The 18,218-nt window shown below is 37.5% G+C and overlaps 1 pseudogene; it reads right to left on the reverse strand.

The window, feature by feature from the left end:
- Positions 1-15,632: 15,632 nt before the first annotated feature.
- Positions 15,633-15,889, reverse strand: LOC125173664 (selenoprotein K-like; annotated as a pseudogene).
- Positions 15,890-18,218: the final 2,329 nt, after the last annotated feature.

The following is an 18,218-nucleotide window of genomic DNA, read 5'->3' on the forward strand; positions in this document are numbered from 1 at the left end:
AGGAAATTAAATTTCTAACCAGCAAAAAAGAATACTAGAAATTGAACATTAAAATACTTCTCATTGTTACAGCCTTCCAGTTATGGAGTAAGTCACAGGAATAAAAGTCACAGTACAAGGAATATAGTCAACAGTATTGTAATAGTGTAGTGTGGTGACAGATATAGCTACACTTGTGGTGAGCATAGCATAACATATAGAATTGTGGAATCACTATATTGTACACCTGAAACTAATGTAACACTGTATGTTGACTACATGCATATAAAAATTAATTTTAAAAAGTCCTAGGAAAATATAGTAGCTAAAATTTATCATTACATTTATCTCTGAGCTCCTGGTCAGTCAAAGCAGAAATGAAAACACAATTGGTTATAGCATCCCATTAGCTGATGAGTGAAAGCCAATCAGGAAAAATGAATCTTTTCCTGTTGCTAAGTCCTCTAACCTTTATATGATGTCAGAGTGAATTATGTGATGGAGAATGAACATCAGTATTGGTGACGTTACAAAAAAAATACTTCTCATTGTTAATAAAAAGCATATTGGTAGAGAAAGAGTCAAATATGTCAGTGAATTAAAACTTTGAACTATTTGTGTATATAGCTACTCGCTGAACTCATCCCACATAGAGAACTCCTTATGGATGGAAAATATATGCTAAAAAATACAGGTTTTTTTAAAATATGAAATTTATTGTCAAATTGGTTTCCATACAACACCCAGTGCTCATCCCAACAGGTGCCCTCATCAATACCCATCACCCACCCTCCCCCCCTCCCACCTCCCATCAACCCTCAGTTTGTTCTCAGTTTTTAAGAGTCTCTTATGCTTTGGCTCCCTCCCTCTCTAACCTTTTTTTTCCCTTCCCCTCCCCCATGGTCTTCTGTTAAGTTTCTCAGGATCCACATAAGAGTGAAAACATATGGTATCTGTCTTTCTCTGTATGACTTATTTCACTTAGCATAACATTCTCCAGCTCCATCCACGTTGCTACAAAAGGCCATATTTCATTCTTTCTCATTGCTAAGTAGTATTCCATTGTGTATATACACCACAATTTCTTTATCCATTCATCAGTTGATGACATTAAACTCTTTCCATAATTTGGCTATTGTTGAAAGTGCTGCTATAAACATTGGGATACAAGTGCCCCTATACATCAGCACTCCTGTATCCCTTGGGTAAATTCCTAGCAGTGCTATTGCTGGGTCATAGGGTAGATCTATTTTTAATTCTTTGAGGATCCTCCACACTATTTTCCAGAGCGGCTGCACCAGTTTGCATTCCCACCAACAGTGCAAGAGGGTTCCTGTTTCTCCACATCCTCTCCAGCATCTATAGTCTCCTGATTTGTTCATTTTAGCCACCCTGGTGAAAAATACACAGTTTTAAAGCAGTATTGTAATGGGTGTAAAGGATCAAAAATGCACCACACTACTTAAGACAATGATTTTACCTAGAGTTTGTAATAAGGAGAAGGTGAATGTTCATTAATGAGAAAAATCTATAAGAAAAGAAGGGGACCAGGGGCTTAAAGGAGGCAGGTAGACCAGGAAGTCATCCAAGTCTTATGAGAATTTTGAGAAGGATGGAGTAGATCTCATTCAAGTCACTGAGGAAAGATTGAAGTGGATACTATTTTGGAACGTGAGATGTCTTACTGTGGTTAGCTATTTTGTGGAAGACAAAAGAGAATTTCGTTATGGAAGCACAAGGCTTAGATGAAATTCAATCTGGGCAAGTGGAAATTGAAAATGTGCCTTCTTTGTAGTTGCGTGCACAGCATTGACCCTGCAGTTAACCAACATTTTCTGTATTTTTTGGCAAAATATATCAAAATTAGTTAGCAGAACCTCAAAAGTGGGGAAGTAAAGGAAAGAGAAAGAAAGGAGGGAGGGAGGGAAAAAGGAAGGAAAGACAAAAAAAACATCATTGATGACAAACCAGTGGGCTAAGTGTTTTATTCCCCATTGTTTGTTATCAGGTGGCGCTCTGTGTGTTCATGGGAACTTAGTGTTTTGTAGCCTTAGCTCATTCCTAGAGAATTTCCTACATTGAGCTAGTTTGAAAAAAAATCAGGATATGCAAAATTAAAAACCTTGTAAGTATTTGCACAATACCTTTTAGCTACAGAGGTAAACTGGTTTAGAATATACATAAAATCAACTCTTCCCTCAATCCTAGTAAATGCCTTCATTGATCTTTTCTAAAATAATTACTTCAGCCATAGAATCTACAGATACATATCCTAGACCCTTATAAGAAACAACTTTTCTAGATTGACATAACCCCCCTGAATGAGTCTATCAGTTCAGCCCAAATGCAAATAAGTTTAATCTCAAGATTAACTGAAATATCACCATACTTTGAAAAAGTCTCCTAATGACATAAATGCAAAGTTCTCCATGTATAATAAAAAGAGGGGGGAAAAAGACTAGAGTGGTAGTTTTCAAATTTTAGTGTACCTCAGAATTACCTGAGTCAGCTTCTAGAAAAGTAGTTGAATTTGCCTTCATTGCTGGCTCCCTTTCTCTAGCACAATCTGGCCCCAGGTTGATCAGGTGTTTGATGGATGTCAGAAGGCTATTTAGCCAATTTACACAAAACTAAAAGTACATAGGAAGAAAGAGGATGTTTTAGTCCTAGTGTAGAGAGAAGCGTCCCCCAGAAGGGCAATGAGTGAGCGTTCTAGTTTTACCTTTCTTCTCCACGCTGCTGTTCCTTTGAGGAACAGGAAAGCAGCCACTGGCATTGGCCACTAAAATCAGAACAGAGTAGGAGTCTCTATAGGGTGGGGACAAGCAATCTGGTTAGTACCCAGCATTCTTTCTTCTCTCTCTCTCTTACTTACTGGGCTAGCAATTTATATCAGACAGTATTTGTCCCTGAATAGAAACAATGCCTGAGAAAGACAAGTTTGGTGGTACCTGAGGACAAGGGAAATCTGTTGCAGGAGAGAGAGAAAAAGGGATAATTAAACGCAGACTGTAAAAGAGGCACCCCTCCCCAGGTCACTTGAAGGAACCCGAGCTAAGGTATACATCAGTGTTCTCCAAACTTTAGAGTGCAAATAAATCACATGGCTGGTCTTATTAGTATGCAGATTCTGATTTAATAACTTGGGAATTCCCTGAAATACTGTCTTTCTAATATGCTCCTAGATGATGCCAGTGCTGCTGGTCCTGTCTTTAGACACCACTTTGAGAACCAAAGGTTTCAATACTACCAGACAGAACAGTTAATAATGCCAAAGCAATGAAAGATGAACTTACAGAGAAAATCAGCATGACTTCTGACTTAAAGTACTATGAAAGACAGATAACAAATAGAATAGCTGATACAGAGTTAGTAGAGGTAATGATATGAAAATAATATAACATATAGACATAATAATTTCCTAAGGGGCATAAAGATTTTGGAACCCAATTGAAGATACTCAGTATTAAAAACACATAATTGTTGGGGTGCCTGGATGGCTTAGTTGGTTAAATGTCTGACTCTTGATTTCAGCTCATGCCATGATCTCATGGTTCGTAGGATCAAGCCCCATGTCAGGCTCAGTACTGAACATGGAGACTGCTTGAGGTTCTCTCTTTCTTTCCCTCTGCCCCTCTCCACCACTCACACACATGTACTCTCTCTTTCTCTAACAAAAAAAATTAAACAAAAATAATTGTTGAAGTAATTCAGTAGATGGGTTGAATAGCAGAATTTAGAAAGCTAAAAACTAAATTTTTGATCTAGAATATAATGGTCAAGGAACATTCCCAAAGTCCTCAGGAAAGAATAAAGGAAGGAGACATGTTAAGACCCATATAAAAAGGGCCTCCTCAGAACAGGATATAAAAGTAAACAAGACAGAGGAAATATTTGGGAAAAAATGTAATCTTCCAGATTTATACCCAGAATGATATAAACTCTCAGATAAAAGGACAGAGTAAAGAACAAAATAGTTACTGAAAAACCCATAACATGAAAACACTAGTGAAATTTAAGAACACCAAGACTAAGTCCTATACACTTTTGGAGAGAAAAAAGATCATTTAAAAAAATTTAGACTGACCTCAGACTCCTCTCCAACAACACTGAATCATATTTGAGAGGGAAATATTAAATTTTTATATCCAACTAACCTGTTGCTTAAAGGTAAGGACAAGTAAAAGTATTTTTTCTCAGCCATAAAAATCAAAAAGTTCTTACTGTGCAAAGAACCACATTTTTTGTTTTTCATTTTTTTTCTTTGTTTAAAATTTAAATCCAAGTTAGCCAATATACAGTGTAATAATCATTTCAGGAATATATTTTAGTAATTGATCACATACATATAATACCCAGTGCTCATCAATTTAGCTCATCCCCCCTTTATGCCCATTGCCCATTTAGCCCATCTACCTACCCAACACCCCACCCGCAACCCTCAGTCCTTCTATTTAAAAGTCTCTTATGGTTTGTCCCCCTCTTTGTTTTTATATTACTTTTGCTTTTATTCTATTATGTTCATCTGTTTTCTTAAATTCCACATATGAATGAAATCATATGATATTTGTCTTTCTCTGATTTATTTCACTTAACATAATACACTCTAGTTCCATCCACATTGTTGCACATGGCAAAATTTCATTCTTTTTGATCACTGAGTGTGTGTGTATATATATATATATATACACACACATATATATATTAAATCTTCTTTATACATTCATCAGTCAATGGATATTGACCTCTTTCCATACTTTGGCTATTGTTGGTAGTGCTGCTATAAACATTGGGGTGCATATGTCCCTATGAAACAGCATACCTGTATCCATTGGAGTAAATACCTAGTAGTGCAATTGCTGGGTCATAGAGTAGTTCTGTTTTTAACTTTTTGAGGAACCTCCATACTGTTTTCCAGAGTGGCTGCACCAGCTTGCATTGCCACCAACAATGCAAAAGAGATCCTCTTTCTCTGCATCCTCGCCAGCATCTGTTGTTGCCTGAGTTGTTCATGTTAGCCATTCTGACAGGTGTAAGGTGATATCTCACTGTGGTTTTCGTTTGTATTTCCCTGATGATGAGTGATGTTGAGCATCTTTTCATGTGTCTGTTAGCCATCTGGATGTCTTCTTTGGAGAAATGTCTATTCATGTTTTCTGCCCATTTCTTCACTGGACTATTTGCTTTTTGGGTGTTGAGTTTGTTGCAGAGAATCATATTGTAAGTCAAGTGGTCTGGAATGGCTCTGATATGCATTTGGAAAATAGGTGATTGTGCTGCAGACAGTTCATAGGTGATTCAAAATGCTCCCTTTGAAAAGAGCTTAATTAAAGGAAAATCTTTGTGAAGGCTTTCAACTTGGAATTAAGCTTTCATACATTAGAAAGACTGCTAAACTCATAATAAGTAATACTTGTTAATCTTTGAGCACTTTTTCCCTTTCCAATACTTTTAAGACTTTGTTTTAAACTTTCTCATTGTGAAATAATTTCAGACTTACCATAAAACTGCCCAAATACTACAAAGGGAGTTCCCTTATACCCTTTCTTGAATTTCTTCAAATGTTAATACATTGAATCCTCATAGTACAATTATTAAAGATAGTAAATTAACATCACAGAATCCTCAAATAATATACTCATCTTATGAAAATATCAATAATTATCTCATGTCATTTTTCTGATCTAGAAGTCAATGAAGGATCACACATTGTGTTTAGTTGTTATTTTTCCTTAATCTCTTTCAATCTCTGATTGTTCTTCTGTCTTCCTTATTTGATACCTTGATACTTTTGAAGAATACCTGCCAGTTATTTGTAAAATGTCCCTGAATCTGAGTTTTCTAATATTTCTTAATGATTATATTCAGGTTGTGTATATATGACAAGAATACTACAGTAGTCATGTTCTCTTCTTATGAATCCAGAGGCACATAATTTTGGTATGTTCTATTACCAGTGATGTCAAGTTTGACTACTTGGTTAAGATAGTGTCTACCAGGTCTCTCCTCTATGGTATTACCCAAAAGGTGATGTTTTATTTCCATCATTTCTTTCTCAGTTTTATTATTATTATTATTATTATTATTATTATTATTATTATTATTATTTTAGAGGTGGGGGGAACGGTACAGGGAAAGAGAAGGAGTGAATCATAAGCAGGCTCCATCCTCAGTGCAGAGCTCAACATGGGGCTTGATATCACAACCATGAGATCATGACCTGAGCCAAAATCTAGAGTCAGACATTTAACCAACTGAGTCACTCAGGTGCCCCTTCTTCATTTTTAAGTTGGAATTCTACTATAAGAACTTTCCCTTTTCATTAATTCATTCATTGACTTCAGTATGAACTTACAGCCATTTTTTCATCCCATGAACTTATAATCCAGTATTCTAATTATTTTTTGGTTATATTATTCTAGATTTGGTCATGGGGACTTCTTCAGCTTGGCTTCTGTGTCTTTTCATCCTGCACATGTTAATTTTTAAGTGTTTCTTTAATTTCTGAAACCACATGGCATTCTGGATTCAACTTGTACTTTCCCTGCCCCAGTCTTAGACCCAGCCATTTCTCTAAGGGGTACTGATTGGTTGTATTGGAGAATCATGTTTGAGACCAAGATGTGGAAGTGAGGTGTACTTATGGCTACTGCAATGTCATTGCTTCTCGGCCTTTGCAGAGAATAGAGCTAGGAAATACATGTATTTATATGTTCACATCTTCACCTATTTTTGTGTTTCTTTATATGTATAAACATTGAAAATCCTGAGTTCTGACTCTTCCACCACCACAATGTCCATCTTAGGCTTGCCCACTTCTCTACTTGTAATTCCTTTTCCTCAAGAGGGCAAATCCGGCTGTCATTATCTAGAATATATTCACTTATTTTCTCAGTTCTAGAATACACATGAAGTAGTTTCAAATTTGCTGAAAAACAGTTCACTACCTAGAGTACGATATTTGTATAAAATTCTTGTCCTTAGCCTTAATTTATACAGTCAAAATAGTATTTTGACTTAGATTAGTTCAAATCTAAGAACTACTTAGATTCATTCTTCCTCACCTGCTTCCATGTGGTTATCTTACTTGTGATACAGTTAGTTCATTTTTTACTGTTTGTAGTTGATTTTAGAGTCCACCAACATTGAGGTTAATTTAATTTTATTTTTGAGCATGTGAAACGATGACACCTAAAACTCAAAACTGTTGACAAGGAATCCATGGAGAAGTGAGCATCCTCCCTATCTCTTCTCCGATCTTTTCACGACATTCCTATCCATACCCTCTAGGAAACCAATCTCATTAGTTTTTAGTGTATTCTTATATTTCATATATTTCATGCTGCACAAATGAACAGATCCTTGTATACTTCATATAGCTTTTTTTGCTTGTCTGTCTTTCTTTCTTTCTTTCATTCATTCATTCAAAACTTACTCTGCCTGTTATAAATACTGCTTTAGAAACTTATATTTTTTACTGGGCAGAATATGGTAGAAAACACTCCTTACAATTTCATAGAGATATTTTTCATTCCTTTTTACAAATGTGTTGTACTCCATTCTTTGGATGTACCATAATGTATTCAGCCACTCTTCAGTGTCTGGATATTTAGATTCCTTACAATATTTTGGAATTATAAACAATGCTGCAATGAATCACCTTATGCATAGGTATTTTCATTACATTTCAAATGTATCTTAGAATAATCTCTTAGAAATGGGATTGTTAAGTCAAAATGTGCATGCATAGGTTTACTTATGGGGAGCATTGAGTAAAGTGTAGAATTGTTGAACTAATATGTTGTACACCTGAAACTGATATAACATTGTATATTAATTATACTTTAAAAAATAAGGGCATGTGTAGATCTCTTATTGACAAATTTTTCTGCAGATGACTTGCACTAGTTTGCATTCTCTGCAGCAATTTATGAGTGTGCCAATTTTCATAAAGTCTTGCTAATAAACCGAGTTGTTTTCAATTTTTGCTAGTTTTATAAATGGTAAGTGGTACCTCAGTGTTGTGTTGATTTGTATTACAGTGAGGGTGAGTATCTTTTCATGTGTTTAAAGACCATTTAAAAAATAAGTATTTGTGAGTTTTTTGATTATAGGTTTTTAATTTTTTTAATGTTTATTTTTGAGAGAGAGACAGACAGACAGAATATGAGTAGGGGAAGGGCAGAGAGAGAGATAGGGAGACACAGAAACCGAAGCAGGCTCCAGCCTCTGAGCTGTGAGCACAGAGCCTGACATAGGGCTTGAACCCACAAACTGTGAGACCATGATCATGACATGAGCTGAAGTCTAGCACTTAACTGACTGAGCCACGCAGGCGCCCCTCTGATTATAGGTTTTTAGTCTTTTGCTCAGTTTTAAGAGGTGTTTTTTTTTTTTTTTAATGTATTGGGGATATTAACCTTGGGTCTATGGTACATGCTGTAAATGGTTTCCCCCCTGATTATCAGTTCTTTCTTGACTTCATTTATGATGTATTTGTCATGGTACAAGTTTTTATTTTTATGTAGTTAAATTTATCAGTCTTTTACTGTTTCTGAGTTTTAGTCACAAAATCTTTTTTTTTACCCTGACATTAAAGAAGAATTCACCCATGTTTTCTTTTAATATCTGCCTCATTTTCTTACATTTAGCTCTCTAATTCATTTGGAATTGAGTCTTGTGAAAGGTGTGAGGTATAGTTCTAGTTTTGTGGTGTTTTTTTTTCCAAATGGCTACCCAGTGGTTACAATCCAATACTGATTATTAAAAAGTCCATTTTTGTCCCCGTGATTCAAGAAGCTACATTTACAATATATAAAATTTGCATATCTACTTAAGTATATTTCTGAGCTTTCCATTCTATTTCACTGATGTGTCCGTCTATTCATGTGACAATGCCAAACTGTTGCAGTTACAGAGGCTTTCTTTATAGGATATTTGAATGATAGGGTTAGTCTCTCTGTTGTAGGCTTTTTTCCCCAAGTTTATTTATTTATTTTGAGAGACCTAGAGAGAGAGCACAAACAGGGTAGGGGCAGAGAGAGAGGGAGAGACAATCCCAATCCCAAGCAGTCCTCATGCTGTCAGGACAGAGCTCCATGCAGGGTTTAAACCCACAAACCCTGAGATTATAACCTGAGCCAAAATCATGAGTTGGATGCTTAATTCACTGACCCACGCAGGCGCGTCTCCACTGGAGTTTTTTTTATTTTTAGTTTTATCCTGGTTATTCTTACATGTTTGTTTTCATTATGGATTTTAGTATAAACTTCTCTAAATAAAGGTTGTTGGCATTTTTATTGTGATTTTGCATAATTTATAAATTAGGGAGAATGGTCTGCTTTAGGACATTGAGTCTTGATCTTGATATTCAAGAACAAATTGTCTTGCCTTTTGTTCAAGTCTAATTTTTGGCCTTTCAGAAGAATTTTAAAATTTTACTCGTATGTACATTTCTTGTTGAGTTTATTTCTAGGTATTTAATATTTTTTACTATTATAAATGGGCTTTTCTCTCCCATAATGTCCTCTAACTGGATATTGTTTTGAACATTTTTATCAGTACTTTCCATATATTATTTAATCCCCACAGCTAATATATGAAGTACTTGTCAAAGTCACACAGCTAATAGTAGATGACAAGACAATGGTTTTAAAACAGGCATTCAGATTTCAGGGTACTACACTTTGTACTTCCCACTAATGATTTGTTCAGGAGTTAATTATCTAAAATCCATGGGCAAAAATCCAATATAATTTCAAAGCTCAAAGAGACTCCCAAAAGCAAAGGGTCAAATCTTCTGCAAGTTTTATCGGAAGAATTTTGACAATATCTAGCAATTTAACCTCAAAGGAGAGGGGATAACATAAGCAGATAGAACATCAGTTTGTTTTCTCATGAGGAGAAATCAAGAATTAATACAGGGGCGCCTGGATGGCTCAGTCAGTTGAGCATCTGACTAGGGCTCAGGTCGTAATCTCACAGTTCATGGGTTCAAGCCCCATGTTGGCCTCTGTGATGACAGCTCAGAGCCTGGAGCCTGCTTCGGATTCTGTGTCTCCCTTCCCTCTCTCTCTGCCTCTCCACTGCTTGTGCTCTCTCTCTCGCTCTCTCATAAATAAATACGTAAACAAATTAAAAAATTTAAAAAGAATTAATACACCTCAGCTTCTATCTCCAGCTCTAAAAAGAAAGAAAGAAAGAAAAAAAGAAAGAAAGAAAGAAAGAAAGAAAAAGGTCACAGAATAAAGACCTCAGTTTTCTGGTCATGGGGGAACACAGCGCATTTTTCAATTGGATACATTTCCCAGGTGCTGCTTAATCTTAGGAAAATAGAGGTTAGGAGAAAAGCAGAAACACCCTGAAACCTGGAGGGTTCAGAGCTGGTTCTTGGAAGAAGAGGTATCAACAAAAGGGTGTTTGTCCCAATGTCCCAGGGACAGTGAGCAGCAGTCCTGTGTTGAGCACTCTACATAGGGCACATGAGCCAGAGCTATGACTGTGAAAATGGCAGACAGCTGCACAGTGGCCATGGCAGCAAAGAAATGACAGTGATCTTAGTAATGGAAGAAAAGTCCAAGTGAGGCATAGCACACTCGGATACTACCATCTCATCCCATTCTGTTGATCAAGGAAAACCTAGAAGAGCTTGGCAGTGACTCCAGGAGAGACAGTGACATGTGAGGCAGCAAGGAAAGTCTCTACGGAGCAAACTTGGCTTCCAGAATTCACACTAGGGGAGGCCTGGCTAGACATCACTGTTTTTGTTGCTCTTAGGTTCTTTTTTCTTTCTCAATCTGGTAGCCTATAGAGATCTGTTCAAGAATTTGGGTGGGATTTACTGTTCCAAAAATGAATCATTTACTCAACAAAAGCATGATTTGTGTGTGAAGGCCTATTATTTCCAGGTATTCAATATTAAAGTGTTTTCCCTGGAGCTATTTGTTTCCTTATAATGCACTATAATTTTGTACTTAATGCTATAGAGTTAATATTTTTAGGGTAGTATCTACGTTGCTCATACCATTGTATCAAGTTAAGCATAAAGGCTGCATATGACACTTGGACCCATTTTCCCCTCATTAAAACACTTGCCTCATGATGGAAATAGGTTTTCAAAAGACGATCTTCAGTGGAGTTTCTGGTCGTGGATTAAGGGCCTTTTGATAGGACAGATTCGCTGCTCAGAGGACTGTAAGGATAGACATAACCATGACCATCAAGACTGTCACCTTTGCAGTCACCCAAGGACCACTGCAATGTTAAGATAAAAGATAAAACTATAATAATATTTATTACAAATGGCAACATAAAACAAATTCCGTGTTCTTAGGAAAACAAGTGGCTTTGGTGACATCTGTCCTGTTTATTCAACAGCCAGCATTTGTCACTTTATAGCTACAGCTTCCAGCATTGTCAGAATTATTAATAACAAGTCAGAGAAGAAAGCAAAAGCTATTTGGAAGAGGGAACATGAAGTCAGAGTTCCTCATGTGGCACTTTTTCTTAGAGAAGAAAGCTTTCACCTGTATTTAATAAGTCAGTGGGAGGTGAGAGAGTTAACATGAAACAAATTATATATTTTCATTTCATATTTGTTTTCCAGTGGTTTGAGACTTCTGGGACTTCAGACTTTATAGCAGTAACTCAGCTCAATATTATAGCATGTATCACCTTGAAAAAGCAATTGCAAATGCTTGTTTGTATTCTCTTTGTGCACTGAGTGGGCTGGAATCATTCTCTTCAAACATCATTTACAACTCGATGTAATGAGCATGTGTAGTCAGCAAAGGTTTTAAAAGTTAATGAGAAACACAAAACTTTGGGGGTTATTTCTCAATGCATTCAGTGTCTACAGCTAGGTCTGTGTTTTAAAAAGAACTCTGATGGCCTTGCCATAGATTTCATTTCCAGGACAATGGACTGGAAGCAGACATCCACCTTGCCTTGAACCTAATTAAGAAGGAGAAAGCAAAGGAGGAAGAAAAGGCAAGAATCATAAAAGGAGGAAGACAAGGAAAGCATAGCATGGTTTTGTTTGAGGATCAGCAGGATGGGGAGAATGATCTTTCCCCAGGTAGCAAAACACTGTGCAGCCAGCCCAAGCAATACCAGGAAGTCAGAGGAAAGGTCAAAAGGTGAGAAAGCACAAAGAAGCAAAGTAAAAGGTCTCTCTTCACTGGATTACTCTTTTTTTGAATTTCAAAAGAGGTGAGGGGGCGGGGAGGTCTTTCCGACATGATTAATTGGGAGACCAGAATTGAATTTATGACACCACAGCACGTTCAAGGAGAGGTGGAGGCCTTTCTTCTGTTAATTCATTAAAGACAGGGAAGTAGCACCAACTATCAAAAAGAACAATGAATTAGAAACCCGAAACTCCTCTTGGCTCCACTGTTTATGGTCTCTATGGCCTTGGCAATTTAATGAACCACTCTGAGAATCTGTCTCCTCATCTCTAAGAGGAGAGCTTTGGGCTAGAGGTCACTTCCACCTTCCCAAATTTAAATTTTAAATTCAATTTCATTAGAGGTACTGAAATTTGGAGTTGTTTTTTTTTTTTTTTAAATAACGGGAAAGAGCAGGGAGAAATTTGTGAATATTAAGCAGTTCTTACCTGATTGTGCTTAGAAAACTCCATAAGCTTTATAACCTCACTGCCTTTATTTTTTCCCATTTTCTTGGTCCTTAAATGTATTCATTCTAATTGAATAATGTCATTCTCTTTCACTTCAATTTCTATTCATTATTTCAGAGATTTGCATTATTTTGGGAAAGGCCAAGAATTGGAGAATTGGGCTAAACACATACTGAAAAATCCCTGACTATACAATAAAGTAACTAACGGTATTTTATGTATGTATCATAACCAACAAATTCACCACTTTGCTATTTCAGCACATGTGTAAAGCGGTGTTTACGCTACCTCTCTACAAGGGATCTGGTCTTCCAGAATCATTTCAATATATGTTCACTAATACACTATAGTCCTAAAGTCCCATGATTTATTTACACACTTGAATAGTTTTTCCCATTTTATCCACCATATGTCAAGAAGTATAGAATATTTTTGAAGCTACCTTTTGAGTTTACTTCTGGAGTCCAGGCATATACAAAATAAAGCAGAACTTGAGTCTAAGTAATAACCATGTAAAGAAAGCTAGCCATATTTTGGCAAGGTTTTTGAAAGAACAAAACCAAACCAAAGTGTGTGCATTTAGGAAGTTCTATCCTGAAACTTCACAACAAATCTCTTGGTGATTCAAAGTCCATGGAGATCCTGGGTAGCTTCAGAATTTAGTGACTTTGTTGCAGTGTCCTACTATACTTTATAGCTAGAAATCTTCTTTAAGTTCCATTTCGGCCTTGAATCCAAACCACAGGCCTCAGAAAATGCCAGTAAAAGCTTTAAGAGAAAGTTAAACATTGAATGATTGTCCACGTTTTTCATTCCACACATAGAGCAGTAGAGTTGAAGAGAGCAGTCTCCTAGATGACTGGATTTTAGAATTTTAGAGTGGAAAGGAAATGATCTAGTCCAAAGCTCTAATGAGGAGATGACGAAATACCCCAGGCGGTTTTTTTTCAAGGCCACAAAACCAATTGGTGACATAGTTTTTACTGGAAGTCACATTTTCTAACTTTTAGTTTAATCTCCTTTTACTGTACTTTTATTTCCAATTGGATAGCCTTGCATAAGAAAAACCATAACTAATAGCAAACAACTTTCTCTGGGGGTAAAAATCTTTTGCCCTTTTTATGTGTTTCCATGTGGAGAGTCCATTTGGGCAACATGCCTTGCTTTTTTCTTCTTGGTCCTCATTCCCAGAGGAGGATGAGCATCTAAGGACTGGTACAACTGGGAGCATGAATGACTGGTATTGTCTTGGCCCTTCCCCTTCCCTCTCCTTTGAGAGCCTGTGTGTGCTCAGGTGAGGCATGCCCAGTGGGGACAGCTGGGCCTCTGCAGTGAGGTCTGCTGTGTTTTATACCTGCCTGTGACAAGATAGGCAAGTTTCTTTCAGGCCATTTGGTTCACTGGCTTCCAACCAAGCCTTTAACACTAAGACAAATTCACCTCTAGGGGTACCTGGGTGGTTCAGTCACTTAAGCATCTGACTCTTGATTTCAGCTCAGGTCTCAGCTCAAGCCATGATCTCACTGTTCATGAGGTTGGGCTCCTTGCTGACAGTGCAGAGGCTGCTTGGGATTCTCTCTGTGCCTCTCCCCTGCTCATGCTGGTGATCACTCTCTCTCTCTCTCTCTCTCTCTCTCTCTCTCTCTCTCTCTCTCAAAATGAATAAATATTTTTTAAAAAGATGATTTCACATCCATTTCTTGACCTCCTCTGTAGCTCCAATTTATTTCAAATCTGCATGGGAAGAGGGGATTTTTTTTACTAAGTTGCCTAAAATTCCAGTGACTTTAACCTGGCAGAGTCTACATTTTCTTGCAGTCTACACTCAGTAATGTTCTTATAAACAAGTTAAAGACACTACTGTATGTGGAGTTATTTCTAGAGAATGTATTGCAAGCGCTAGGAAAACGATTGGGGTAATGGCTGGAAAATCAGCAATATTCTGGTCTTGAGGCTGTCGAACACGATAGCACTATGAGAACAGGGCCCCGTGATCTCCCAGGAGCCAGTTAAGGGGAGACCCACTGTAATTGCCTAGCAGTCCTTAAAACTGTACATCTTCCCTGCACGTTTTCACGTAAACATCAGATGTGTGTTTGGTCTATGTCTGGAGGCTCCTTGTGTTTTCCTCCCATGCTTTGATGTTTATACCTGGTGAACATGAAATAAAGACCATACAGTTTGCCGCTGCTTCTGTTTCGCTGGCAGAGGCCACCCTGTGTGTCCGCTCAGTCTAAGTGAGAACTTTTTCTTCAGTGTGTGGCTACAACTATGTAAGCAACAGATGAGAAGGAAAACTTGATAAGACCTGGCATGTCAAATCAACTAACTTGCTCTCTACTGGAGGGCAGAATCTCTCCTGCCACTTCAGCACTCCTCCACCTTATCTGGCTTTGTTTGCTTGTTTGTGTGTTTCACTAGATACACACCTCTTACTTTTCTTGAAATTTGCAGTTTTTAATCATATAAAATAAGAAGTCAAGTTTTGTGGGGCGCCTGGGTGGCGCAGTCGGTTAAGCGTCCGACTTCAGCCAGGTCACGATCGCGCGGTCCGTGAGTTCGAGCCCCGCGTCGGGCTCTGGGCTGATGGCTCAGAGCCTGGAGCCTGTTTCCGATTCTGTGTCTGCCTCTCTCTCTTCCCCTCCCCCGTTCATGCTCTGTCTCTCTCTGTCCCAAAAATAAATAAACGTTGAAAAAAAAATTTAAAAAAAAGTCAAGTTTTGTAACCTAAAAATATTTTACTTATTAAAACTATATTAATACTTTCATAAAATACTCAAAAAAGATAATGAGACGAACATGTGCATTAGTAGAACTGCGTGTTAGTCATGCCAGATCCCTGGGGAGGCAATTCCCAGAATGACCTCATTTGTCTGTGTAGACACAGAGCAATCCATGTTCAGGTGCACACATTCAATGACTTGTCCAGCATGGTCAGCCCTCTGCTTTGATGGTTTCCTTCTGCTATGAATGTACATGTCCAGTTGTCTCCTGCTCAGAGTAGACATTGACCTTCTCATCCACCAGCCATTGGAGGAGGACTAGGGCCACAAAGATAATTAATCTGACCTGTTCTTCTGGAAGGATTTCCTGGTGGGCCCTCTTCCATCAGCATGTCTGGAATCACAGGAGTTTCCATAGCCTCTTTTTCACATCTTGCTGAAGCAAAACCACAAATTCAGCTATTCCCCAGAAGAAATCTGTTATTAAAGACTGTCTGTACGGGACTGATTCCAGGCAGTCCCACCCTTGTCCCATTGAGATGTAAACCATCCTGCCCCTCGTTTTGTTTTCCACCCCAGGGCAACTCAGCCACCCTATGTGGTTCTGACTCCTGACCCTTTTCTCTCCTACAGAGCTAGGTGTTATCCTGGATATGCTAATTACCAGCTATGTAGGCTGGTAACTTTTCTCTGAGCCTCAGTTCCTTTATCTGAAAGTGGTCAGAATAATTGTATTTGAAGGAATTGTATGGTACCTAAAATATGTATCATGGCACTTCGTGTTACTTACTAATATTACTTTGATATGATTGTTTTCATTAGATTCCATTGCTACTTCCTTAAATAGTCTTAGGTATTCCTCTCTTCTGCTCATATGGTACTTCCATATCACTTGTTTGCAGCAATTTCCACAGTGTACTTTAATTGTTTGCTTACACATTTGTGTTCTTCAGTGGCCTGTAAGTTACTTAAGAAGAATAACCACTAGGTGTTACATCTTCATATCCCTGACTCCAAACTAGACTAATGACTTGAAAGGGCAAAGAAGATAAATGAAAGAATTAAAATGTAAGTGGTTATGTGAACAGGACGTATAAATGTTGTAATCTCATGTCATGGGGGAAGACTTACTATCAAATGAAGGATAAGGCAAGTTATTGTAGAGACAGGAAATGGGACGTGGTCTGAAATTTCACAGATGGGTTTTCATAAAATCTTTATTTTATGAAACAATAAGAGAAACATGCTGGTCTAAGAGAAAAGTGTATGTGAAGTCTAGAGTAAACAAAGTGCTAGCCTGTTCAGGGCATGGGGAACAACCCAGACCTAAGATCTGATATTAGAAACATGTGGAAGATGAAAAGAGGTAAGTTAGAAACAAACCATGGTAGACTTTGGATGCCCAAACAAGACACTTGTACTTAGTTGGGTAAAAATGAGCAATCTCTACAAGATTTGAGTGGAAGAGCTGCAGTAATAGGACTATTCTGGTCACAATGTGCCAAATAGACTGGCTTAGGAAGAATGTCGAGTTAGTGATACAAATTATGAGGAGGCAAAACCCTGAACTATAGAAACTGAAACAAAAAGGGAAAAAATGTATGCAATATACACATTGGAAGTAACAATGAAATCCTTCTCAAAAGCACATGAAAGCAGACCTTGAAATTTTCTTACCAGTAGATTAGACAAAAGAACTACAGGCTTCTTCCTAAACTCTTCACCAAAAACCTTGGCTGTGTACACAGTGAAGAGTGAAAAATCAGACTTTGCTGAAATAGAAGCATAATGTGAATATTTTAAATTCCCCTTAGGTCTTGAGATTCTATTTCTTCCTTTTGTTCTTTCCACCAACACTTTCTTCCAACATTTTGCATTCAGATTTATGGCTTTCTTCTGTCTCTAGATTCCTGAGCTCAACTGTGTTCACTGCAGTATATACCCAGAAAAGAGTTTTGCTGAGTATTTCTATTTATTCTTGCTAATGCCTTAAATATCAGGACTGAGCAGTTTAGTCTCCTAAAACATTTGCCAAACTTGCTTGAAGCCACCTTCTTTTTTGCCCATGTTCCTCAATTTCTCCCTCAAAATAGAATTAACCTAGTAAAGAAAAAAATATTATCTGGCATTTATGTGACTTGTTTTCCCAGGAAGCTCTCAGATCTTTTCCAGCCATATCCTGCTGAGAAGAGGAAAAGAATGAACACATCTCTGCATTTGAGAAAACAGATAGCAGGAAGGAAAAAAAAATTGCCACAAGGGTTCGTGGAGAATCTGCCACAGAACCAGGAAAAAAACAAAACAAAAAAACAAAACAAAAACAGCTTCTTGATGCATGGACAATAGCCTGTAGCTTCAGTGAAAATAGATGAGGAAGATCATTACTGGGTGGCCTTTGGGGATGAAGAAAGCTCATTGCTCTGACTAGAAAGTGATGTCCTTGAAATAGAAGGATCATGATCATAACTATACAGCAGATATAAAAAATGAGCCTCTCCTTTCTCTAGAGATAGCTGCTACTTTCCTCAAAGACCAAATTCCCAGAATCAAGTTTTCTCCTAAGTTTACAGAAAGAGACAAACTACCATGTGTCCCACTCTGAAGGGCAGTAATAATCCAATTACAGTAGTATATATTCCTAAGATGATATATACCTAGAGCTAACTACAGTTTTTGATATCTTAATGTTTGTACATTCCCCCCTTTGACAAGGGAACAATTGTATACCGAATTCAGAAAATAATTAAACCCACACAGTTAAGCATCCAAAATTTTGTCCTTTCTCTCAGTTGTTCAATTCTCACATAACAAAATATGTATATGCATACTCTGGATAATGACAATTTAATTGAGCCCATATTGTTCCTTGTGCCTATACG

The sequence above is a fragment of the Prionailurus viverrinus genome, chromosome A1 (assembly GCF_022837055.1).
Source record: "Prionailurus viverrinus isolate Anna chromosome A1, UM_Priviv_1.0, whole genome shotgun sequence".
Lineage (NCBI taxonomy): Eukaryota > Metazoa > Chordata > Mammalia > Carnivora > Felidae > Prionailurus > Prionailurus viverrinus.